Consider the following 12,496-nt stretch of genomic DNA (forward strand, 5'->3'; position numbering starts at 1 on the left):
TTGATACTTGTGTATAACACCGTTGCATTTAGGGATGTCAATGGGGCGGGGCGGGGCGGATGTTGGCCTTCCCATCCCCATCCCCACCTAATATTTTCATCCCCATCCCCGCAGCGGGTCCAATTTTCATCCCCATCCCCGCCCCACCGGGTACAACTCCAAAACCATCCCGCCCCACCCCCCACTTGGATATCCATCCCCACCTAATCCCCACATAAGACCCGCCTAATCCCCACCCAAGATCCACCTAATATCCGTACCTCAAATACACAATCTTACATAATTAATACGAATTATAAAATAAAACATTCTATACACATTTTTGTGTTATAATATAAGTGTCGTACAAAGTATCATAATTAATATTGTATTTCATGTAATTATTTTATAAATAGAATAAAAGTATGTAATTTTACTTTAAAAGATATATGGATGTGGGTATGAGGTGGGGATGAGGCGGGTACGAAGTGGGGCGGGGCGGGGATGGGGCGGGTACAACTTTAAATCCACCCCCGCCCCATCACCCATGGCAGGTATGGTTTTTATCCCCATCCCCGCCCCACCACCCGCCAAACCGAGACACATCCCCGCCTCATTGGGGCGGGGATGGGGCGGGTCTCCTTCTTGACCCGCCCCGCTCACATCCCTAGTTGCATTCACAAATGACTACTACGAGTGATTGAGTGAACGAGTAAATGTTTTACAACCAATTATTTTTTTAATTTTTAATTTTATTTTTTTAACCTTTTTTGTTTTAATCTATTGCATACAAGTTTTCTCAACTTATTTACGGATTAATCTGTTAAATAAAATATAAAAATAAAAATAAAAAATTGAATCGCTCTCAAGTCTCAACAGTTCTCTCCACAAACCAAGCTCATCTCCCTCCCTCTTTCCCTCTCAGTTTCCATTGAAGCGCATTGCTCCTACCTTGCCCGTGCCGAGACTAACGTCCTCCATTGAAGCAACTTTTAAGGTAAGATTTTTCTTTCCTTTTCTCATCATCCAATTTCAATTTCATTAACAATTTAGGGTTTTATCTTATTCTCAGTACACTCAATTTAGGCTTCCCTAAACTCCACAGCTTCCTCCATTTCACGGCTTTAAACAAGTCTTGGATTAAATTTCTGCGACTAATAAGGTAGAATTCGAATGAAATTTCCTCATGATAAAAAATAACCAGCCTTAATTCGAGCAAAATCGAAAAATGTCGGGCCTGATTCTGAGCCAATTTTACGGTTTTTCATGCAATAATTCAAGCAACAGCAAATTCAAATAATTTCGAACCAAAAATCAGAACTTCGAGGCATGTTTTCGGGTTAAATAGCTTTGCTTTATTTTTTGGCTTTTGGTCTAATTTTTCATGTTGAATGCTTTGATTTCTTGGATTTAATGTGTTCTGACCTTTGTTTGATTATAATGTGTTTTGAAACAAAATAAATTGTGGGTGAAAAGTGAATATATATTAAGAGTCACAGTTATCCTTGCCAACTGATGAATCGAGAGTTAAACCAACTCATTTAAATGAATTCTTTTTTATGAGGAACAAGTTGATTTAGAGGAGATGTGAACTAATGAGTACTAATAAGATAAGGAACTTGATTTTGTTGCTGTAAAATTATGTGCTTAATTTAATGTTTGAATGAAATTTGGTGGATGCAACTATGTAATTGGAGCTTTTTCCAAAAATATTATGAGCTTAATTTGATGATTGAATCAAATTTGGATGCTAATATGTTTTAGAACCCTTTAAAGTTAAGATTTGGGTTAAGGGTGAGTGCCCCCCTTCCCTTTTAAAATGTTGTTTAACTTGCATTAATCGGGTTATTGTTTGTGTCACTAGTATATTAGCCTTCTCAAAGTCAGCAGTTGGGTAATGAGGTGTATGGACTGAGATGGTTGTACAACTTGCTGTTGCTGCATTTGTGAAGGATGAAGCATTTGTGAAGAGTAGAAAGAGATGTTGTAAAATAAAATTGTTTGTGGATAGGATCTGTTATAAGGAGGCGCTGCTCCAACATGTGCAGGAATTGGGAAAGGATACGGCTTATTCCCTAGAATCGCCATAAACTGAGCCTTAATCCCACCTATGTTTGGGTAACTAATAAAGCTCATTGCAGGCCCAACATTCGAATTAACTGGAGGAGCAGCACCCATAGGAGATGAATTAGCGAAGAATTGATTAAATAACAGAAAACTTACCATCATATTACTGGGAGCACTAAGGGGCAATGCAGGTTGAAGCATATACTGCCTCTCTTTGTAAGTTAATGAGTTGATCCTTTATAGTTAATCTAACTAATTTTCTAACAACCTAACTTTCTATCAGTGCTGAAATCAACCTACTTATTAATCTTGCTCATGGAATATCTATGTTGGTTGTTCACAAGGATCATTTTCTTTGTGCCTACTTGTGCTAAGATTGCCTATGAAAATGAAACTGATATGTGTGCTTCTAGTTCTGGTTATGTTGTTATTCTTATTTATAATCTGTTCATAAAGAATCATGGTTCGTTGATGTAGATGTCCTATGGGTGTATTTCTGATAGTACGAGTGATAAATATGTATAATATGTTTGATAGTTTTAAGCTTATGTTGGTTAAGAACTAAGTTAGAACCTTAGTCCAATATTTATGGGATGGTTATGAGCACATTGCTTCTGGTGTTAAATTATCTTGATGTAGCACTAGCAAGTATCTGACTGCAACTTTTGTAAACTGGTTTATGGCCAGTTAGGCTTCTAACATATATTTTTGTTGTGTGTTAAAAAAAGGGACTATAGCAGCCATTGTGACTCCATAACACCTTGTTTTGGTTCTTCTGAATAGGAACTTTCTATTTCAATGAGGCTTACTACCACATAACTAATGTCCAGTGTTCAAAAGGGAAATCCATAGTATATGCTTTCAAGTTAGTAATGAATCAAAGAAAAAAAAAATTCTTCTATTTTTTTAGGGTGAGATTTTAGATATGGTGTGTAGTTTGCTAGTCGGTGAAGGTGATAAAATATCGATGGTTGTTCCTTGTGGTTGTGCTCATTGGACCACATACATCAGTGTGTTTTAGGCCCAATAATTTACCTGCCCTTTCTCCTAACTTGGAGAATTGTTGTTTTATCATCTTACCTAATATACTCCTTCGCAGTTTTCAAATAATTGTAAATCAAATGAGTCAAGAATACCTTCTTGTAGTAGTCTCTTGATGCGTTTGTTGAATGTGGCCAAGATGACAAAGCCATAAGTACGTATGTTTCATTTGATTCAACAATCATAGATTTTTTATTGGTATTATAAACCTTATAAACTCGTTTGTCTAAATAAACATCTAGATAAACTTGTAATGCCACAAAACATGTAAACAAGACTTACAAACAATCATAGTTATAGTCTTGTGATCTAACAAGTCAACGTCCAATGCCAAAAGATCAAAATATGTTCAACAATAGAACTAAAATAAGTTCTATTTTAAGACAAACTATGCAATTACAAGTTTAATGGATAGATTGTCTTCTTTTTCCGCTTGTAATTGCACGTCCACTTGTGAAGCTTCTTCTCACATAGTTCTTAAAAAAGGAGCATATAGTGAGTCATTTGTGGTATCTAATACCTTTATTAATCGCATACATTTTTCAAGTGATGGTTTTATAAAGAAGATACCTGCCGTGAGAGCTACTTTTCCTTTCGCCTCATTTTCTAGGTACTCGCTGCATTCCCTATTGTAGTGCCCTCACCTACTACAGTAGAATTACCTCATCTTTTCCTTGTCTTTGAACTCCTTCTTCTTAGGCCTTAGAGAGAACCTAGTACCCTTGCAAGAATCGGCTCTATGAAGCTCTTGAACAACCTCCATCAATGAGAGTTTATCTTGATTGGCTGTCAAATGAATTCTCAATGCAACATAATACGAGTGGAGTGAGCTTAGTAGCATGTGAGAGGCTTGTTCATCCTCTAATGGCTTCTTAATGAGCTCCAAGTGCTTGAAAAGCCTTGTTATTTAAAGCACATGAGGTTGAACAGGCATTCTGGGTCTAAGCCTAGCATTTTAGACCTTGTTCCACAATTCAAGCCTTTCTTAAGCAAGGCAACCTTCGTTTGGGATCTTGATTTTCATGTTCATGAAGGACTTGGTTAAGTGATGAACATTCAAGTCCTTAGTCTTAGAAGACATAGTGACAAGCTCTTTAAAACAATTAAGAAGCATGTCTTGAAGGTATGAGGTGAATCTCCGCTTCCAATCCTCCAAAAAGGAATTCCTCATTAAAAGTGTGACCTTGTCACAATCCAACGACCAAGTCTCATGAGTCTCATAACTCATTATTCCCTTGGCATAGAAGATTGGAATGGGAGTGTCAAGAATGTACTCCATGGAACAATTCCAAAGAGTTTTCCGGAGTTCTTCTTCCCATTCCTTGAAATTGGCCAAATTTAGACAAAATGCCAATTTCTCTAGGAGTTTCGGGCACATGTAGTTGTTGTCTATATTAGTTGAAGACATAGTTCTAAAATTGAAAGAATTTGAAATGAAAAACCATTCATAATACTAAATAAGATTGAATTCATGCATATATATTTCAAAGTTATTTAAGCGTCTTATTCAAACATTAAATTTGTCCCTATTTGGGGAGAATAAGGTGATTCAAAGATCCAAAGAATCAATGAGTGATTAATACTACAGCAAATTGACCTTTGTGCTACGTGCAAAATCGTGGCACAAGTTTAAAATTCTCTTGGCTAAATTACATAGCCACGGGAATTTTGAAATTTACTCCCGTGGCACAAGAGGTCGTGGCTAGGAATTTGCCACGGGAAAATTGATGTCGTGGAAAATTTTAATTTTTATGCCACGAGTACTCACGTGACAAACAAATTCACTTGCCACGAATACTAACGTGGCTAACAAATTATTTGCCACAAATTCTGCCGTGACTAATAAGAGTTGTTGCCATAAATACTACTGTGGCTAATAACTGTGTTGCCATAAATATTACCGTGGCTAATAGCACTAATTGAACAAAATATTTAGGCACTGGTTCAAACCGGCTTAAAGAAAACTATACAAGATATGTATATGTCAAACAAATATAAATCATTTGAGAATTCAAAGATTTCATAATGAAGTTTAAAATCAACTTGGAAAAAAAATCAAAGCCTTTCGATCAAATCGAGGTGGTGAATACTTAATTCATAATTACCATATCAGAAAATATGGTTTATTTTCAGAATTGACACCTCTAGGAACTCTACAATGGAACGGAGTATCCGAAAGGAGAAATCAAACCTTGCTAGACATGGTACGATCAACAATGTGTCTTAATGATCTTCTTATCTCTTTGTGGGGACATGCCCTTCTAACCGAGGCACTAACACTGAACCGTGCTCTGTTAAAAGTTTTAGAAAAGACTCCATATAAATTATGGATGAAGAAACCTCCTATATTGTCTTTCCTCAAGATTTGGGGTAGCGAAGCATTTGTCAAAAGAGTCATTTCTGGAAAAATTCACCCTAAATTTGACAACTGTTTAGGCTACCCTAAAAAAACCAAGGGGTATTAATTCAACAACAAATCTGAGAACAAAGTGTTTTTTGATCGCGATATGTGTCTTTTTTTGGTAGGAACACCTTTCAAAAATGTGGAAGGAAAATCGAACTTGATGAAGATCGAGAGTACGAGTAACAAAATCAAATTGGCAATCAAAGTGCTATATCATCAGTTGACTTTGATCAAAATGTGTAAAGTTAAACCGACAATGCAAATGCTATGTCCAATACCCTACGTAGGTCGTAGAGGCCAAAGTATCAACCTGATAGATTTCTTGGTGTCGTATTAACCGAGAATCAGGACATCCTAGTAGTGGATGGATACGAACCAACATCCTACAAACAAGCTATGGCGAGCTCCAACTCTGCTAAATGGCAAGAAGCCATGAGATCTGAAATGGACTCTATGTTTTAAAATCAAGTATGGAACTTGGTTGTTTTACCCAAAGGTTACACACCTATCATATGTAAAAGGATTTTCAAATTGAAAACCAATAAAGATGGACATGTATTTATTAACAAAGCTATAATGGTAACAAAAGGTTACTAGAAAATTAACGGTGTTGATTATCATGAATCCTTTTTTGCTGTCGCAATGCTTATGTCCATTCAGATCATTCTAGCGATTGCTACATATTATAATTATGAAATATGGCAAATGGACGTCAAAACTGCCTTTCTAAATGGAATTTTTGAAGAAATTGTGTTTATGACACAACTTGAAGGTTTTTTTTTACCAAAACAATGCTGGGAAGGTATGCAAGCTTAACAAGTTCATTTATGGGTTGAAGCAAGCAAGCAAAAGTTGGAATCTGCAATTCGATTAATCCATAAGTAAGTTTTGTTTTATCAAGAATCCATATGAGTCTTGTGTTTACAAGAATGTCATTTCGGGGTAACATCGCCAACCTAGTCTTATATATCGATGATATATTGCTCATTGGAAATAACATACCGATGCTAGAGTCTGTAAAGGCTTGACTTGGAAAGTATTTCTCAATGAAAGACTTGGTTAAGACATATAACATATTAGGAATCAAGATCTACAAGGATAGATCTAAAAGGATGATTGGATAGAGCCAAAGTACTTACATTGATAAGGTACTAGCACGATTTAACATGGAGCCAAGAAAGGTCACCTAACCATGTCACTTGGCATAACCCTAAGCAAGAAGCGGTGTCCAAAGAGACCTGATGAGCGAGAAAGGATGAATCAGATTCTATATGCTTCGCTTATTAGATCGATCATGTATGCCATGATATGAACTAGGCCACATGTATCGTATTCCTTGAGTGCTACGAGCCGGTACAAATCAGATCGGAATGCAGCCAAGCATATCCTAAAGTACCTAAAAAGGAAAAAGAATAAATTCCTAGTATATGGTGGCTTAGATGAATTAGTTGTTGAAGGTTACACTGGCGCAAGATTACAAACACAAAGACGATTTCAAATCGCAGTAAGGATATGTATTCTGTATAAATGGAGGAGCATTTAGTTGGAAGAGTTCTAAGCAAAGAATAACGACAAATTCTACAACTTAGGCCAAATATCTAGCAGCTCCTGAGTTTGTCGGTGAACTTTATGTTGGACCTTTCATCAAGGGTCCAATAGCCCTTTATTGTGACAAAAATGGAGCTATTGCTAGCCAAGGGAAAATTAGAAGGTCAAACATGTTAAGTGGCGATTTCACATGATAAGGGAAAGGAAGTCATAGGGTGAAATCAAAATTTGTAAAGTTGGAAATGACGACAATGTAGCCGATCCACTTACTAAAACTTTGCCTCATGTGAGGCAATGGGAATCAGGCACGTTGGTGATTGGCTTTGATTTCCTTGTTTGGTGTTTTAATTATTTTTAGTGTATTTTAATATAAAACACTTTAATGAACCATTGAAATTTTGGAGTAATTAAATTTCATGCAATTTTTTCACTCCGTTTCTATTCAATTGTGGATGAATTATTGTACATCAAGTTTGTTGATTTAATCTTCATTATTCAAATTGAAAGGTTGTGCCTCGAGTAACATTTAGCTATGTTTTTTTTTCAGCATGTTTGTCTGTGAGTTTTTGGTTTATCTTATTGCACAAAAGACTTCTTTACTAGACTTGATTAATATGATCATTATTTAGTCTGGGCTGGAATTTATTATTGTTAAAATGTTTGATGACCACTTATCAAATCATAAAATAAGCTGTAAATTCTTTTTAGGGTTTTTCCAAGTTATGCCCCAAAACTTCTTCGGTTTCTATGTTGTGTCCATGCCTTTTCAAATGCCTAAGTTATGCACTTAGCCTACTAATTTTTTTAACAATAACCTTTGACGTTAACAATAACCTTTTTTTATTATTTTATTTTCTGATTTTTTAATTTTTTTTTTAAAGTATTAAACTAATTAGAACGGGACAAATGTCAAATTAATAACACCACAACACCATTGTTGATAAAATAACTTAACTTTTGTTAACAGATATGACAGTCAAAGGGTATTGTTGATAAAATATCGTGAGGTGGAGAGCATAACTTATAACTTTGAAAAAGCATGGGTACAACTTAGAAACCAAAGAACTTGGGGGGCATAGCTTAGAAAACCTTTCTTTTTATGAACGTGGTTTTGCTACAACTTATATTTCGTGAATACATAATAACTTGAAATTATATTTAACTATCAAAGTGTTCACTAAAACCAACTTATATGCTGTAGAACCTACTATAGATTTTGCTAATAATTTCCATAATGCAATAAAGTTTACTGGGTTGTTCCTGCTGCTCTTGGTTGTTGCTTCTGGTTGCTATTGTTACTGTTTCTAATAATGTTGCTCCTTGCCTAATACTGCTGCTCTAGGATGCTGTTGTTGTGGCTGACTAGATGTTACTTTCTCCAAACGTTGTTGCTGTTATAACTATGTTCTTGGGCTGTTGTTTTTTTGTATTCCATTTTGTTCTCGGATTTTTAATCATTTGTATTTTTAATTTTACAAGATGGTTAGAATTTTGGAGACGTAAATTTTAAATTTGGTTTGCCATGTTTTAATAATCTGTTTGTTCCTTTGTGCCTTTGTGGCATGAAAACCAATATTTGAGATTTTTTGAATGTTAATTAATATAAATGATAATTTGAAAGGTGAATGGAAAAATATAAGGGGTAATTGTAACAAGCAGCTGTTGTGCCTGTTAAAAAACCCCTAATATTTTGATTTTTCAAGACATTATCTGTAATGGGCAGTCAAAGTGTCCGTTACAAATACCTTGCTATTTGTAACGAGTAGTCAAATTGTCCATTACAAATACCTGGCTATTTGTATGTAACAGGTAGTCAAAGTGTCTGTTACAAATACCTGGCTATTTTTAATAGGCACGTTTAATGACCGTTACAAATAACTTTATATTTTTAACAGGCACTTAACCTACCTGTTACAAATAACTGGATATTTGTAACGGACAAGTGCCCATTACAAATAATATTTTTAACGATAACGGCAATATACGTATCGCCCGCTGCCCGTTTCGAAAAGCCAGTTTTTGCTTGTTACAGATAGGATTTTTTCCACTATTGTGATTATTTTATGATTGGTTAAATTAATAGTGACAATAGCCCTTCATTTTTGTAGCATCATGTTGAACGAAATTTAATTTAAAGAATAGTTCTTGGATTAATTTTGGTTTGTGGATTTAAAAGAATTTATTTAGTTGGACTTGTTTTAATTTTCATTTTTTGCTCAAAATATTGATTCAAAAATTAATTTAGAATTGATTAGAAACGTCACACAAAAATCAGAAATTTTTCTTAGGCACAAGCACGCAAAATGAGGCATAATAGCCACAAGCAAACCCTCGTCCAGATGGGTTGCTTGAGTGGGCTACTGAGGGATACGCGATGGTGCCTTGGCTGTGCGATGCTCGAGCTGGGTGTGCATTGGGGATGCAGCTTGGTGCGGAAAGGGTGTGCTTGGTGTGCGACGTGCTGTTGCGAGGCAACAAGGGCACGCACAACAACAAGCCCGAGTGGCCTTCATGGCCAAGGCATTGCGGGCACGCATCGTAGGTAGCATAACGCCTAGTGCGATGCTATGGGCTACGGGGTGACGCTTGGCGCAAGCCATAGCTGTGCGCTAGAGCCCTCACAAGGCAGCCATACCCTCGGTCCCTAGGACACTAAGCCGAGAGGCTTGATGCTAGGCACTTGGGCGTTTTAGGGCGATGTAATTTTTTGCGTTTTGCCAATTTAATTATTTTCTTTATTTTTATTTATTTTAATAAAATATTAGACGCTTGGCCTCAAGTTTGAGCGGCACTTGAAAAATTTTCATTTGGGCGAATTTTCGGTTTATCGTCTTAATTAATCAGAATAATTACGTTGGATGCGGAATTTAGTGGGAGCTTCATTATTTATTTAATCTATTTTAATTACGCTTAATCACATAATAAGCTAACAACTTTGATTAGTTTTAATTAGGCTCGTTAATCGAATTAACTACCTAAGTTTGTTACTAGTTCACGTGTGTTGATGCATTGTTAATTGTGTTTCGTTGTAAAATGCATAGGCTATTCACAAATAGTTAATGGATGAATGGAATTTATATTCTCTCACAGGTTTTATGAAATACAAACTAGTGGAGAATGATGTGGATAGAAAATATGGACTGTGTTCCGTCTTGTATTTTTTGTAATTCTTAATAGGATCTACAAACCGTTGTGTATTTTTGTATCTTAATATTTATATTAGTCCTAATCGTAGATGCTAGTGGTTGCATAAATTTTGGTTATGTCTTGGAGACAAAGTTTCTTTCAAGACGAAGCCATGAAGTTGCAAGAGAAGACTCTTGGAGACTTGAAGACTCAAAAGGTCATGCTAGTTGCCAAATGCATCATTTACTTATGTTTACGATATATATATGAATAATATGTTACATGCATGATTAGGATTTTGAAATATTGCGCTAATTAATCAATTTCATTTAAATTAACCAACATAGAAACCCTAGGTCCCTAAAATATTAAGTAAAACTTGTCACTCCAATGCAACACTTACCGAACTAATGCGAATAGTGATGGGCTACGCCAAATCGAGGCGTCACTAGTTTCTTAGGAACGTAAGGCGTACCGGGAATGAATGTTGGTTTTGATTAAACTTATCGATATGAGTAAGGATTAGGGGAAGTATGACATTCTCATGATCAAAATGGGCAAGCTATTCAAGCACATGGGCAAGAAGAAGAAAGGCTTTAAAAGGAAGGGTAAGAAGACCTTTCCATCTAAGCCAAAAGCTAAAAAGGATAACAAGGAGAAGAAGGTAGCCTCTTTTAAATCTAATTCCAAATGTTTCTATTGCAAGAAGAAATGACATTAGAAGAGAGATTGCCTCAAATTCAAGGAAGACTTAAAATTCACTAGCACAACATAAGGGATATTAGATACCAAATGTGGGTCACACTTTGTTCCAATTCTTTGGGACTAAGGCAAACTAGAAGGCTAGAGAAGGGAGAGGTTAAACTCCGGGTCGACAATGGAGCCTGAATAGCTGCCGTATCCGTGGGAACTCTCAGTTTGTCTTTGCCCTCAAAGGTTGTATTATAACTTGAAAAATTTTATCTTGTTTCCAATGTTACCAAAAACATAATTTTAATATGGGTGTTGGACGCTAAAGGAATTAAGTTTCAAGTAAAAGAAAATACATGTTCGTTTTATCTTGATAATGTTTTATATGGTACAACAAATTCTGAAAAATGGTCTTTATGTGCTTTTGTTAGACAAACAAGTTTATAATGTTAAAAAAATACCCCTACGAAAGCTCAGATCGTTGAGTCAAATCAGACATACTTGTGGAATTGTCGTCTTGGCCACATTAACATCAATCACATCAAGAGACTTCAACAACAAGATATTCTTGACTCGTTCGATTTATAATCGTTTGAGAATTGCAAAGGATGTTTATTAGGCAAGATGATAAAGCAGTTATTCTCCAAGTTGGGAGAAAGGGCAGGTGACCTATTGAGCCTAATATACACCGATGTATGCGGGCTAATGAGTACACCCGTAAGGAATGGTTATCAATATTTTATCACCTTCACAGACGACTACAATAGATATGGATGTCTACCTTATGTCGAACAAATTTGAATCGTTTGAGAAATTAAAAGAATTTCATAGTGAAGTGAAAAATGACCATGGCAAGAAAATCAAAGCCCTTCGTTCGGATCGAGGTGGTGAATACTTGAACCATGAATTCAATGACCATATGAAAGTACATGATATATTTTCTAAATTGACACCTCCAAGAACTCTACAATGGAACAGAGTATCCGAAAGGTAAAATCGAACCTTGTTAGACATGGTACAATCAACAATTGGTCTTAGAGATCTTCCTATCTCTTTCTTGGGACAAGCACTTCTAACCGCGACACTAAAATTGAACCGCGCTCTGTTAAAAGGTTTAGAAAAGACTCTATATGAATTATGGACAAATAAACCTCCTATGTTGTCTTTTCTCAAGATTTGGGGTCACAAAGCATAAGTCAAAAGGTTAATTTTGACAAAATTTACCCTAAATCTGACAAGTGTTTCTTTGTGGGATATCCAAAAGAAACCAAAGGGTAATACTTCCAAACAAATCCGAGAACAAAGTGTTTGTTGCTCGCGATGGTGTATTTTTTAAGAAGGATTATGCAGACACATGATTGTGTCTTCCTAAAAAACAAACCCAGTGATGAATATCTTTCACATCATTGATTATCGAACAAGGTGAAATGTGAAAGAGACTTATGAATGCCTTTGTTTTAATAAAAATATTTATTTCTGCTTTAGAAAGTATTCCTTTTTGTAACCTATTTATAAAAAATGTCCATTCATATTTAGTTTAGTCTATGATAAGGGTTCAATATTGGTGTATTTGGATGGGGCTCAAAAAGAACTTTCCAAGGATATATTATAAGCCCAATTCCGATGAATAATGAGGATGTT

The 12,496-nt window shown here is 35.7% G+C and overlaps 1 long non-coding RNA gene across 2 annotated transcripts; it reads left to right on the forward strand.

Moving 5' to 3' along the window:
* The first annotated feature begins 828 nt into the window (after positions 1 to 828).
* LOC145601268 (uncharacterized) lies at positions 829 to 8,460 on the forward strand. Of its 2 annotated transcripts, XR_014104377.1 has the most exons (3): positions 829 to 976; positions 1,844 to 2,262; positions 8,382 to 8,460. It is a non-coding gene; the product is annotated as an uncharacterized LOC145601268 (long non-coding RNA). The 2 variants fall into 2 exon arrangements; XR_014104374.1 differs by lacking the exon at positions 8,382 to 8,460 and having other exon boundaries at positions 1,844 to 2,594.
* The last annotated feature ends 4,036 nt before the right edge of the window (positions 8,461 to 12,496 follow it).

Source organism: Chenopodium album, chromosome 1 (genome assembly GCF_948465745.1).
Source record: "Chenopodium album chromosome 1, dcCheAlbu1.1, whole genome shotgun sequence".
NCBI lineage: Eukaryota > Viridiplantae > Streptophyta > Magnoliopsida > Caryophyllales > Amaranthaceae > Chenopodium > Chenopodium album.